This window comes from Triturus cristatus, chromosome 2_2, assembly GCF_964204655.1.
Source record: "Triturus cristatus chromosome 2_2, aTriCri1.1, whole genome shotgun sequence".
Lineage (NCBI taxonomy): Eukaryota > Metazoa > Chordata > Amphibia > Caudata > Salamandridae > Triturus > Triturus cristatus.
This window is the reverse complement of record NC_140582.1, coordinates 108,490,267-108,504,375: the sequence shown is the minus strand read 5'-3', so window position 1 is coordinate 108,504,375 and position 14,109 is coordinate 108,490,267. Positions and strand designations below refer to the sequence as shown.

General features: G+C 44.5%; 1 protein-coding gene across 2 annotated transcripts in view; it reads right to left on the bottom strand.

The window, feature by feature from the left end:
* The window catches only part of LOC146861960 (sulfate anion transporter 1-like), a 359,823-nt gene that overhangs the window by 165,845 nt on the left and 179,869 nt on the right, over positions 1-14,109 (bottom strand). Inside the window, exon 1 of one of the 2 annotated variants that reach the window (XM_085641120.1) lies at positions 8,377-8,483. The exons of the other annotated variant lie outside the window; for it this stretch is intronic. The gene's annotated coding sequence lies outside the window, so the exon portion shown is untranslated. Of the gene's footprint in view, positions 1-8,376; positions 8,484-14,109 lie in introns of those variants that run through there. 2 annotated transcript variants of the gene reach the window in all.

Genomic DNA, 14,109 nt, shown 5'->3' with positions numbered 1-14,109 from the left:
CCCCAGCACTTGCAAGTACAGCAATCTTTGACGAGATAGGCATACCATGTGTATCTTCATGCACAACACTAAAAATATTTCCCAAGACGTCATATAAAAGAATGCAGTCACATTCCACATAACAAACCCTCGTAGTCTAAACAATGTTGTGGGTCTGAAGTATGGAGCCTGAGGTGGTGTTATATAAAGTAACATTAGTGCACTCTCTCACTCTTTGACTGAGAAAAGCAGCAAAACAATCATAAAAAAGTATTTAAGAACACGCTCATTTATTACAATATATTTACTATAAGTGTCTTATAGGGGTAACTCTCTCACTATCTTTTCCTTTATCGGCTGGTGTTGATGCAGTTTACTGTTGCATTGAAAAAATATTTAGTTTGAATCATGTACAATGATGAGGTTATACACAGTACTGGTAATGCATACAGTTTCTCATGCCAGCCCTCTGCAACTTATAATAGCAGCTTTCAACATACAGGAAGCATGTATGATCACTTGAGGGGTGCTGCCCCAAGGCGCTTTAATTGCTCCATCATCAATTTTGTACCATGAGGGCCAATGGAACTGTGGTAGTAGTCCTCGGGAAGAATGCCTTGCCATGGGATTCCACCTTGTGTCCCACAGACCTTGGACCCACTGCCAAGCCCTGCATGCAAGCGAGAAGCCTCAGAATCATCATTGACAACAAACTGGACATGACCACCAAAGTCAACGCAGTGGTCTTGGCCTACTTCAACACACTAAAGATGCTGACTCTTCAAGTAGCTACCAGACATTGCTAGAGAAACATTCACCCAAGATCTCGTCACCAGCAGACTAGACTATGGAAACACCCTGTACACAGAGATTGCCAACCAGCTCACAAGAAGCCTGAAGCCTATCCAAAATGAAGCAGCAAGACATGTCCTTAACCTTCAATGCTAAAATATCGCCATGGCTGGTCGCAAGCCCAGCTGTAAAAGGAGGAGGGTTATGCATGGCACTAGCTATCCCAATATGTAAAACAAATCTTACTACAGAAAAGTCAACTAAAGACCAAAAAATATCACAGCCTTGGGGAGAGAGGAATCTCCTTCAGGGAGAACTATGATACCTTGTGGTGGAAGCCAGAGATCCCTGTGAGCCACAAGCTAAACCACCCGGAATGTGAGAATCATGTATGAGATAGGCAAGACAACCCAAGTGGTAGTGAAGTTGAAGAAATACAACCTTGCCCTGTTTAGCATCAGTGAAACCAGATGGACACAGTCCGAACAGAAAAGACTGGCTCCAGGAGAAATGGTGCTCTGTTCTGGATACAAGGAAGAGAACATCTTACACACTCAGGGAGTAGCACTGATGCTAATACCAGCAGCCAACATAGCTCTGATTGGATGGCAAGCCCAAGGTCCCACAATCATCACAGCAACCTTCCGCACAAAGAAAAACAGGATCAACATGAATAATATCCAGTGCTATGCACCTACAAATGATAGCAAAGAAGAGGAAAAGGAGTAGATTAACAATAGACTCCAGTCCATCCTGGATAAATGCCTTGAGAGAGACATCACCATACCGATGGGGGACCTCAAGTGCAAGGCTTGAAGCAACAATATTAGGTATGTAGAAGTTATGGGCAACCATGCACTAGGCAACCTGAACAAGAATGGTGAAAGGCCTGCAGCTCTGTGTGCCCTGAACAGTCTGGTGATAGGTGGTAGTGTATTTCCCCACAAAGGCGACTTGAGTGTGACCAGATCATTCAATGTAGAATCAAATCAACCATGTCTGCATTGGCAAGAAGGTCTGGGGGCCCCTGCAGAATGTAAAAGTGATGAGACAAGTGGTCGTTGCGTCAGGCCATCACCATGTCATGGCCAGGCTAAAGCTAAAGCTGTAGAAAGCATGGATGGAACTGACAAACCAACATCAGCAATATAACACCACCCTTCTCAAAGCTGCACTGAAAAGGAGAGAATATTTAGTCACCCTCAGTAATACGTTTGAAGTCCTTCAAAGCCTAGAGGATGACAGAGACTAAGCAGAAAGTCAGTGGGAGAAGATCAAAGAAATAGTGACATCAACCTGACAAGGGGTCCTGGGTCCCAAGAAGCATCAGCATAAGGAATAGATTTCCACCAAGACTCACTGCAAAATCCAACGAGAGAGAGGAAAAGAAAGCTGCAGTCAACACCAGCCAAACAACTGCAGAAAAAGTGAAAACTAAAGGCGAGTACACCAAAGCCTACAAAGAAGCAAAGAAAAGCTTAAGAGCAGATTAGTGAAGATCCACCAATGGTCTTTCCACAGAAGCCCGGAGAAGCAGCAAGATATGTAACTTGAAATAACTCTATGGCATATCAAGGAAATTCTCCAGCATATGCAGCAAGCCAGAAAGACCTCTTAAAGACAAAGCTGGGAAGAGAATCATGGATAACGAAGGTCAAAAACGAAGATGGATGGAGCACTTCGAAGAACTGCTCAACCAGCCAGTGCCACAGTCTCGGCCAGTCATACAGCCAGTTGAAAAGGACTTGCCAATCAACTACAGCAGACCAGCCAAGGAAGAAATACAGCAAGCTATCAAGCATCTGAGAAATGGGAAGACGCAAGGACCTGACAACTTTCCTGCAGAGGCACTGAAGGTAGACATTTAAGCATCAGAAGACATGCTCTACGCCATGTTTGGAAGGATCTGGGAAGAGGAAAAAGTGTCAACAGACTTTAAGGAGGGATATCTCATCAAGATCCCCAAGAATGTAGGGGTGGGTGACAATTTCCGTTCCCCTCGCGGAAATTGCGACAATTCGACATTTTCGCGTTCCGCGCGGAACGTGAAAATGTCGAAATTTCCGCGATCCGCGAGGGAACGGAAATTGTCGCCTTGAGTCCTTTCCTGTCACAAAATTGAACCTCAACAGGTAGCACTTACAGCTATAAATAAAGCAGGGGCCCGAGTTGAAGCTCAAATTCAGTAACGCATTAATCAGCACAAAACATTCGGGAGCTAGGTCGAGGCTGGGCAGGTGTGCTTTTCTCCCTATATCTACCGTCAAAAATTTGCTGTGATCTTTGATGGAGCTCTGTGCAGCCATGACTTTCTCGAGCGCAATCCCCTTGTAGTTCCTGACACCAGGAGGTTCTGTCTCCTCGTCTGCTGCTCTGATCGGTCTCTGGCCCTTTATACACAAGCGGCATGTGAACTGCATGGAAGCCCCGCCACACACACCAGCGGTGGGCAACGTCTTCCCACCCTTTCCCCCACTATGATGGACAGCTGACTCGAGGGACCCCAGGGCCATCGGCGCCGTGGCAACGTTACAGACACACATCTGGTGGTCTTTGCATCCTTCATTTTCTCGAGCGCAATCCTCGAATAGAATTTGTGAGCGTGGTTAAGCATATGTGCCTTCTCCCCATTTCTACCCTGAAATGATAGCTGTAATCCTTGACGGTGGTCTTTGCATCCTTGATTCACTCGAGCGCAATCCTCATGTAGTTCCTGTGCCAAGGTGGTTCCTTCTCCTTGTCTGCCTCAGAGACACTGCTCTGACCCTTTATAAACAAGAGGCATGTGAACTGGCCTAGAAGCCCCGCCCGTTAGGCCCCGCTCCAAACACACTAGCTTGCTTTATGCAACTTCTTCCCGCCCATTTCCCGCTATGATGGACACCTCACTCAAGGGACCCTAGCGCCTTTCGGCGCGGTGGCAAAGTTACAGACACACATTGCCACTGGAGACAACTCTTCTGGCCCTTTACGCAGCTGTAGTGTAGGAAAAGCACTATACATTTACCCAACGAGGTAGCACTTACTGATTAGCCAGTAGAAAGTTCTCGAGTTGATTAGAGGTATTGCACAAAACGGTGGCATCTTCTTGGGTAAATATGCAGGGCAGGATATATTCTGGCACGATGCTCCTGTCACAAAAATTAAACCCCAACCGGAAGCACTAATCTCCGCGATCACGCGAAATATCGCGTGATCGCGGAGATTTTGTGCCGTTTCGCGATATTTTGAGAAAGGCACTTTCGCAAATTCTGCCCACCCCTACAAGAAAGGTGACCTGAGTGACTCCAGATTGCAACACGGTGCATCATCATTGAGTAGTCGATGGAATGGAACTGTCTCCTCTCTGTCAACTTCGCTGACTATGGTAAGGCATTTGACAGCATTGACAAAGATACCCTTTGGAAACTCCTTGGCCACAACAGTAGGCCAAATACACTTGTAAGAATCATCAGGAATTCTTACAAAGGAATTACCTGAAAGATAGTTCACGGAGGACAAGTCACAGAAGTCTTTAAAGTGAGGACTAGACTCCACCTTGGTTGTCTGCTCTCACCTTTTCTGTTCCTGACGGCCATATACTAGATCATGAAGACATCCACAGCAATAAGAAGAAATCAGATCTAGTGAACACCTTGGATGCATCTCAATGACCTGGCAATGTGTCAGCCACATCAGCACAAATTGGCCTCAACATCCACATGAAAAAAAAAAAAGATCCTGAAGGTGAATATGGCCAGCACAACTGCAGTCAGTCTTGCAGGCAATCCACTGGAAGAGACTGAGGCCTTCTACTACTTGAGCAGTGACACAGACAAGCAAGGCAGCACAGACGCACAAGTCAAGGAATGAATCGGCAAAGCAGGGGCTGCCTTCATTCAGCTAAAGAAGATCTAGAGCTCCAAAGACCTAATGCTACAAATCAAGATCAGGCTTTTTAACACCAATTTAGAATTGTTTCTTTTGTATGGAGAAAACCTTGGAAGGCAACAGTGACCACCACCAACAAAGTCCAGATCTTCATTAACACCTGTATGATAAAAATCCTCCAGATCCGCAGGCCATACACCATCAGTAACAATGACCTATGGCAGCAGACTTTCCAGTTCCCTGCTCATGAAGAAATAATGGAAAGATGCTGGCGATGGGTAGGTCACACTCTCCACAAGCCCACATCAAACACTACCAGGCAAGTCCTGACCTGGAACCCTCGAGGGAAAAGGAAAAGAGGATGGCCAACAAACACCTGGTGCAGAGGCCTTGTGGCTGATTGCATGGAGATGGGTTACACCTGGAGTTAGATTGAAAATAAAGCCCAGGACAGTGATGGCTGGAGAGTCCTGGTTGATGGCCTACACCCCAGGAGGAGGAATAGGCATAACTAAATAAGTCCCACACCAAGCCAACCTTACACCACACCTTGGAAAGCTCCACTGGCCCGATACACAAGCGTGCACACTTTAAACTCTTCACCTACTCCTACAAAGCTCTCCACAGCACTGTCCCTGCCTACGTGAACAGCCACATTCTCTTCCACCAACATTATCGACACCTCTGCTCTTCCGGTCTCTCACTAGCACACAACCTGTGCATACACAAAAGCCGAGCAGGGACAGTTCCTTCTCATGCCTGACCCCTAAAGCCTGGAACGATGTCCAAAAACACATAAAAACCTCCTCATCTCTTCTTTATTTTCACAAGAAGCTGAAGACCTGGCTTTTTGAGTTAGTCCCCAGGGCAGTCCGCACAGACCTGTTACTGAGTGCCTGGATACCCTTATGGGTGATCAGTGTGCTATAAAAAACAAATAACATAGCTTATCAATGTAAACTGCTCCAGTGTTCACATCTTGCTCTTTTCAAGCTATCACATCTGCTAATAAATAGAGGGTGTTAGAGACTGTGCTACTCTGAACTCTGCACCGACATGCATCTGTTTCTGAAAAAACTCCAACATGCCCCACTAAGTATTCCTGCACAAGGAATGTCAAAAAAGAACTTTTTTGTTTAAGGATGTAGCATCTTGCGAACCCTTTTTAGACGAGATTCATCCGCCATTATCAAAAACTTTGTACCTAAAATTTAGATATGGTACACTTAGAACGAAGGCGCTTGAAAAAAGCTGGGCGAAATCAGGAAGTGATCTTTGTATTTCATGTACTCATGGTACTAAGGAAGATGATCTACATATACTTCTATTTTGCTCCAGCTATGCAATACCAAGGAAAAAGTGGATAGTGCCGCTTTGTCTTAAAATTGGTTCAAGATCCTACAAGGAGGCTGGCAGAATTTTAAAAACTGATACCAGCCAGGTGATAGTTTTTGGAGTTAGTAGATTTCTTCTCGCTGCTAATTTTATTAGAACAAAGTTGGGCCTACATTTTTAAAGAAAAAGAAAAAAAAAAAAAGGGGAAAACATATATAAAAATACACAACTATTGTTCACTAGATATCTCCAAAAAGACCATGACAATCAAATATTCAAATTGTATGTTTTATTACCCAACCAGGAGGATGTTGTTGTTGTTTTTTTATGAAATTTTTTATAAAAATGTCGTAGCGGTTAGTGATTTAATACTATTTTAATAGTTTTTAAATTATATTTATTATTAACTGTATTTTTAACTATTGTAAAATTTTCGCCCGGGCCAAATGTGTTTGATAAAGAATTATGTAATTAGATATTGTGTACTCGGATGCAACGGATATATATGAATAGGTTAGTTTAATTGATCCTCTTACTTTTTTCCTTTTTAAGCTAGCAAATGTTAAATTGTTAGAATAACAAATGTTTTTTTATTGTATCTTTTATGATGCTAATGCGTCGAAATAAAGATTTAAATGAATGAAAAAAGAACTGAATATTAATACTAATTAGAATAATATCTACATTGATGCTGCAAAGCATTTATCACACCAAGAAAGTGGCAACTGCCGTGCAGCCTCAGTCTGTTGCAAAACCTTCAGAGTGCCCACTCATTTTCATATGTTGCTCTACAGTTAACAGTGTTTGTGGCAATGCACTCCTTCATAGCATGCGAGTTATAAGCGTGCCATAAAAGCTTGTGAAAAGAAAATATGTGATCATGTGACATGATGTCATCCTGTTCCTGTAATTCAGAAACTGAATCATTCCCAATTTCCTTGAGGTCAATTCAGTGACATATGCATAGAGGACTTTAGCAAGTTCACCTTTTAAAGTCCATGCTCAGTCCAAACATTGCTGCTGAGTCACTCAACTCATTCAGGGGCAGAATTTGAGCCTTGATTATGATGGTGGTTCAAGTTCTCATTTTTTTAAATCGAACCTGTGCAAGAATGGAAACCAAAAATAGGCCCTGACAAAAGACTTCAATGCCTGCCCCATCCTGCAGCAGAAAGTGACTAGAAAGGGACAATGGGAGCTTTCAGGGTTGGCTCATGGCAGCCCACCCAGCTATTAAAGCAGCCCCCTACCCTGCACCACGAACATCAATTCACCAAAATGTCATTGGCAGCGGAAGTGACATCACATGTAATTTAACCTTTACTTTCACTCACATACACATGCTTACACACACACACATTCACATATACACACACTCTCTCTCTCTTACATAAACAGGCTCTCACCTGCAAGCATATACACAATATATATTTAAAATAATGTTTTACTTACTTCAGCTGCTAGTGAGGGTCATATTCCAGCTAATTACACCTCATTCTTTTTTACAATATTAGTGAATGATATAATATTTCCTGATATAATAATTTTCACTATTAGTGTAATAAAAAAAATGATAGAAAATCAGGAAACTGGAGCCCTACCCTATATCCATGAAAACGAACCTGCCCCTGTGTTCCTGGCACTGATTTTGCCACTGCTGAGGCCAGCGTTTGCAAAGGCAGTACCAGAAATCACAAGGAGCTAACCAGTTGCGACTACTGGTGACCCCTAAATGACGTCCATACCTGCAGCCGACCAAGAAAATGGCGGCGCTTCAGAATGTCGACCTTTGCCTAAACGGAACTCCGTTTTAACTTGTATAAATGAAATAAACATTGACATTCAACATGAGAAAGTTTGTTCCACACTTTTTTCGCATAGAGGTATTTACAGCTGCAATCCTGCAGGGCATAAGATTAACTTTTTAGCTTGGTTACATAAATTCCAGTCCATTCAGCGAATCCAAAAATCGGAAGTGACTTGTCAAGGTCACAGATGGCCTACCTATGGGCACCCATCACCCAAATTATTTCTCTAAATTTACAGGGCCCAAATGACAAGGGCTTGTTTGCTTAGGAAAACAGCGTTCTCTAATGGGTGTAGGTCAAAGCCCGCCCTCCATACTCACCACAACTCACGACTGCACTGACATACAACCTGTTCTTCCCTCCCGTCCACCCAACCATTTAGAACTCAAAGCACCAACAGACCCCTTGAGGTGGTGGCGGCACTTTATAAATGCAGTCTATCTAACAGTCAAACCACCACACAGAAGTTATTCACCGTAGGTTAAATATGGTTTCTTCAAAGCTATCGACATGATATAATATTACAGACCCCATATGAAACTTGGAAATGAGTCATCGAACATAATATACATATTTTAAGCCACTCTCCTACCTGTAGTGGTTTCAGTCTAGAAATGGCAAACGAAACCCTGGGTTGCTTTTTCGCGCCGCAGCTCAGAGCCCGCCGCCTGTTCTCAGTATCTGAGACAGCCTTATGTTAGTGCTGTTGGAAACACGGGGGGCAGGTCCGTGTTCACACACTGAGCCCTTTGATACTTTTAATTACTAATTAGCTTTCAGCTGTGTTAAGTAGGCTAATACCTGTTGATTATTTCAACACTTGGCATGGCCTTGTTTACCGGAAAGGTCTCCGAGATGTCAAATTTTGCCAAATAGATTGTGCAAAAGAACAAGCGTGCTTGTGTGATTACTCTTAAACTAGCAACTGACGAAGTAGTTCTGAACAAATCTTGGCTCCGAAACAAGGCCACCTCTCATGTGCTCATAGAAAGGACCACATGAAATATTTATCACATGTAACATTTGTGCAATAACACGACCTACAGCCCTCAAGCATACATTTTGCGATTCATATGCATTTATCATGTTCCATTAGAAGGAGTATTGCAATAAGATTTGGATTTTTGGGGGGAAATTGCATGCAGGTACGAAAAGTCCATTGCCAATCACTCGACTAATGTTTCTCCATGATTGTATACCGCTCCCCAAAAACTAGATTGAGGCGAACATTTCTTGTAGAAAGCAGAGTCAGACTGGACCCAAATGCTGCCCTGGCAAATGTTATCCGACCTACGCCCATATTGCAGGTAGCCAACGCAGTGCGCAAGTCTTACCACTGAAGGAGGGCTTTGTGGGTTCCCTCAGTAAATCTTTGAACAACATTGCATATATAGTGCTTTTTGCAACACATGTTTTCATTAAAGAACCATGTGCAAATATTGAATAGATGGATTGAGTTTGGAATGATGCCTGTGTGAGTCAATGAATGAGTACTTGGAAGGTGAGGAATGGGTGGGCGTAGTCATTTAAGAATGAGTGACAGTGAGGAAAGACTTTAGTTATGTGGAATAGTCTCAATGCAATGACCAAGGGTGGGTGACTTTGGCTTTCATTTAAGCTTCTGCATTTAAACATCACATTCCCCAAACACTGCTACCAGCAATCCTTATGGAAGATGCATTACATGGATGTATTTAACACTGTGCACTGATTTGCCGCCTCAAAGAGTTAAACACAGCACATTAGGACCCGGGCCAGGAAAGGCAAAGCCGGACCCGATGGAGGGCCGGGTAGAACGCCGGCCGGCGGCGGGACCCCCCCACGCCCCGCAATTAAGAAACCCGGCTAGGCCGGGGAGGGCATGGATAGGCCCACAAACAAGGGAAACTCCCCCCCAATCAGGAGGCAAGCAAGGAAGGCAAGGGGGAGGTTAAAAGAGGGACCAACGGCCCAGAAAATCACATTTCAGGTCTCCCCCTTGCGAAAGAAGAAGAGAAGAAGAGAACGACGGAAGAAGCGCGGCTTGAGATCCACCTCAGTCGGACAGAGGAAGTGTGGCCCGATCTGAGTCTACGTCAACGGAAGCAGCGTTGGGAATCGAGCCGGAAAGGACAAACGAAAGAGGCCAAGTGGCGGAACAGCTGCAGCATGCCCAAAATTCCCCCGCCACAGAGCACCGGAGGTGCTGGTTTCGCGCCTTTTTTCCCAAGCGCTGGAGAAGACACAGGGACATGGGAAAGGAGGCGACAAACAGAAGCGGGATGGCGCTAGAACCTGAAGCCAGAACGGTGGTGCGTGGCACCACCAAGCCAAGTCCCGGGGGGCACTGAGGGATCGAAAGCGACACACCCAGGAAGCGGAGATGACAAGGACCCTGCCGCAAGAAAATAGAGTAGATGCTCAAGTAAGGTCCTTGGAATGCCAAATGGCAGGGACCCCTGGTAGAAGGGAGGACCCAGAAAGGGTACAGGACGAGCGGGACGGCACTTGCAGCCCGGGCATGCCCAGTAAGGGACACCCTCCAAATCGGTAGCAAGTTGAAGCCTAGACCCGCGAATCGAAACACTTTTGAAATTTTGAAATTTGAAGATTTCACGTAACTAAAATGTTTGTTGTGAAAATAAAACTGTGAACTTTTCAGGCACCAAAAAGTGGTCAAGTGATAATTAAGGGAAAAGCTTGCAGCGCTGGCAACAAACGGGGGGGAGCGGGGAGGGTGTGCTCGCCGCCTGGACGGGGTTAAACCTTGTTCTAAAATGGGTGAAAGAATGAAATAACCATGTAGTGGCTGCATAGCATTGTGTGAATCTAGGAACCCATGCATCAATCCTAGCTTTCACTTGACCACATTCTGTTATTCTAGGCAATAGCTTTTTTCACTTTGTCTTCATCATCACATGAGAGCACCTTGAAATACAAAGGTTCGGGGTGTGCACGATACAAAAGCAAAACACTATAATGTTACTATATCTATAGAAACACCACAGACCGCGTATAGATGGCAAAAGACAGCTGACTTTCTTCTTAGTTCACTAAAATAATTGTCGGAAAGGCAGTTGTGGTTTGGGCTTGAGTATTTCTTTGTTCGTGATTATAATCTGGCACTTCTAGCAATTGTCAGTCAATGCAATTGTATAATTTAATACACTAAACTGAAATGTGCTGCAAATATCACATTATAAAGAAATAATCTGTGTTGAATTTTGAAGAGTTTTTATTATATGTGTATTGGACTCTCTAAGCCAAGAAACAGCAGACCCCCTCCCCCACAATGTCTTGACGGTCAGCACTGCTCATGGCGACTTCATCCGAATGCAAATCAAATGGTTTTGAAGCACCTTTAGAACCATTTGTTTGGCACTGCTTATTTTTAGAGTTTTGAAGTGTTGCAGGCAGGAAACATGGACAGCCCATTTCCAGCAAGAAAATCAAGCCTGCCAGCAGTGAAACCAGCCCCTACCCTGCCAGCCCACCTGGAAATTGTCCAGTGCCTCATAGCACCTGTCTTGTTGCTAGGAGAATGAGACATTGTCTCTCACTCAAGCGTGTTCTACTCAAACAAGTTGGCAACAGGCAAAAGTAATCCAAAATTTAGCGTTATGTGAAATGGTAAAAACTTCACATATTTTTCATAATACAAACTTTGGAAATTGAAGTAGTTTTAGTTAGGATCATGTTTCCATAGAAAATGTAGTTTTTTAAATATCTTTTTTATTAAAACAATATTGACATATCAAGCGATTTTGAAACATAATTTGGAGACAGTATACATATCAGGCAACTGAACTAGTACACAGAAGTTCAATACACAGTGTTAAACGCACAACACCTGGGGGGGTGTAAGATTTTCGTCATCATTTAGTGGTGTGGGCGGGGTGCAGATGTCTCCCCTGTATGAGTTCCATGGCCCCCAGACTTTGTTCCATTTCCTGCGACATACTCTGGCTATATAGACTGACTTTTCGCGGAACATGCACCAGTCTAAATCTTCCCTCCACTTTCCTATTGTAGGTGGTTGATGAGCTCCCCAGTTCTGCACTATATTCCTTTTTGCGATCCTTACTACTAATGTTGCCCATTGCTTAGTGTATGAGGTGAGGTCTGTCGGTTCCCAAATGTTTAATAGGCATCGTCGTGCCTCTGGGCGCATTTCAATCGTTAGGACCTCACTAAATGTGCCGTGCATGGCAGCCCAATAAGTCTGTATGCATTCACAATCCCATAGAATATGGATAAAGGTGCCCTCCTTTCCACATCGACATCTGCACTCCCCATTCTCTGCTCTGCACATGTATACCAATCTGAGACCAGTTACATATACCCTGTGGAGAATTTTGAGTTGCACCAATCGTAGTTGTGCCTGGATTGCCACCACCCTCTGGGATGAGACTGCGCCTTGCCAGTCTTCCTCGTCTAGCTCAAGGCCGTCCCTTACCCATTTTTCTTTGAGTGACTGAAGTGGGTTCTCCATGTTGTTAATGAGCTTTTTATATATCAGTGAGATGGCCTTTTAGGGCAAATGACCGTCAAGTATCCTGTCTTCCAATGGGGAGGCCGGAGGGAGGATGGATTTTGAAGTCAAGTGTGTGTGGAGGGCATGTCGGACTTGGATATATCTATAATGTTCTGTGTCTGCCAGGCTGTATTGTTTCTGAAGGGAGATGAATGGGATGATTTCATCTTTGACCCAGAGATCTTTGATCTGAGAAATCCCAATTAGGTCCCATTTATCGAAGCCCTTAGTTTACCACAAATTCCCCAGTTTTTGGGAGTTCCACAGAGGGGTTGCCAGGGTTAGTCGTACGTCCCACTCCAGATATTTATTTACTACATGCCAGATGTGGACTGCATGCGCAGTCGGTCCGGTTAAGTGATGTTTACCAGGTTTAGAATAGAGTGCTCTACCATAATCTCACCAGGGTAAGATCCATCTGTCCATGGCGTATCCTGTATCGCCAAGTCTCCCATAGGTCCCTTGGTTAATGGCTACTAGTTGGGCTGGCCAATAATACTTTTTAATGTCTGGGAGACTGATGCCTCCGTCATACCATTTCAGGGTGAGTTTACTCAGTGCAATCCGAGGTTTCCCGTCTCATAGAAGATCCCTCTGAAGACTCTCTATTTCCTTAAAATATGATCTGGGAACTGGATCCATTGAATTTTGTAGGGCGTAGAGGAAGCGGGGCAGGGCTATCATTTTGAAAAGGGTAGCCTTACCGAACAGCGAGAGGGTAGAGATTTCCAGCTTCTTATGTCCTTTTTCAACCTTTGTATAGGCGGCAGGAGGTTGCATGCGAAAAGGGCCATAGGACTTAGCGTGATAAAGATGCCCAAATAGCGAAAGCCATCCGTCACTATCTGAAGTAGGCAGTTCCTTAGAAGGGCAGGAGGTTCCCCCCATAGGACATAGACAACAGATTTTGTCCAATTTATAGTGAAGCCGGAATATCTACCAAACACTGCAAGCATATCAAATAAACATATCAAGGAGGCCCTCGAGGAAGTCAAATACAACACGATATCATCTGCATATAAGGATATCTTATCCTCCCAATCTACTGACCAGCGCATACCATGAACCACCGGATCCCTGCGATCCACGCCGCTAGGGGTTCCAAGGCCAGAGCGAATAGCAACGGGGACAAAGGACACCCCTGTCTCGTGCCTGGGTGCAACTGAAACGGTGTTGATGTGCAGTTGTTCACCACCACTTGGGCCATTGGTTTTGAGTACAATAGTCTGACCAAACTCACAAAGCTGGGCCCGAAGCCCATTTTATTCAGTACAGCAAACAGATATGGCCATTCCACCATGTCAAACGTCATGGTGGTGTCCAGTGACACCAGGACCGCCAGTTCCTGGATAGTATCTGCCCTGCCCAACACACCATGTACTCTGCACAGGTTTAAGGCTGTATTACAGTGCAGCATGAAACCTGATTGGTCAGGATGCACCAAGCTATCTATCACTTTTACCAATCGGATCGCCAATAACTTTGCAAGGATTTGGGGCTCTGCGTTAAGCAAGGATATTGGTGTATATGAGGCAAAATTGGTTTTGGGTTTCCCTTCCTTATGAATGACCACGATATTGGCTATCCTTTGCTCCAGGTGGAGTGTTCCTTTTTCCTTTCTGTCCTTAAACATCGAATGGAGATATGGGGCTATTTTGTCTGGTCTGAGCTTGTAGAGCTCGATTGGTAGGCCATTGGGGCCTGATGCTTTCCCAGAATGAATCGCACGTATCGCTTGGGCTACTTCTTCGTTTGAGAAGTCAGACTCCAGATATTCCCTATTTTTGTCAGTCAGTGTGGGGACCGAGATAT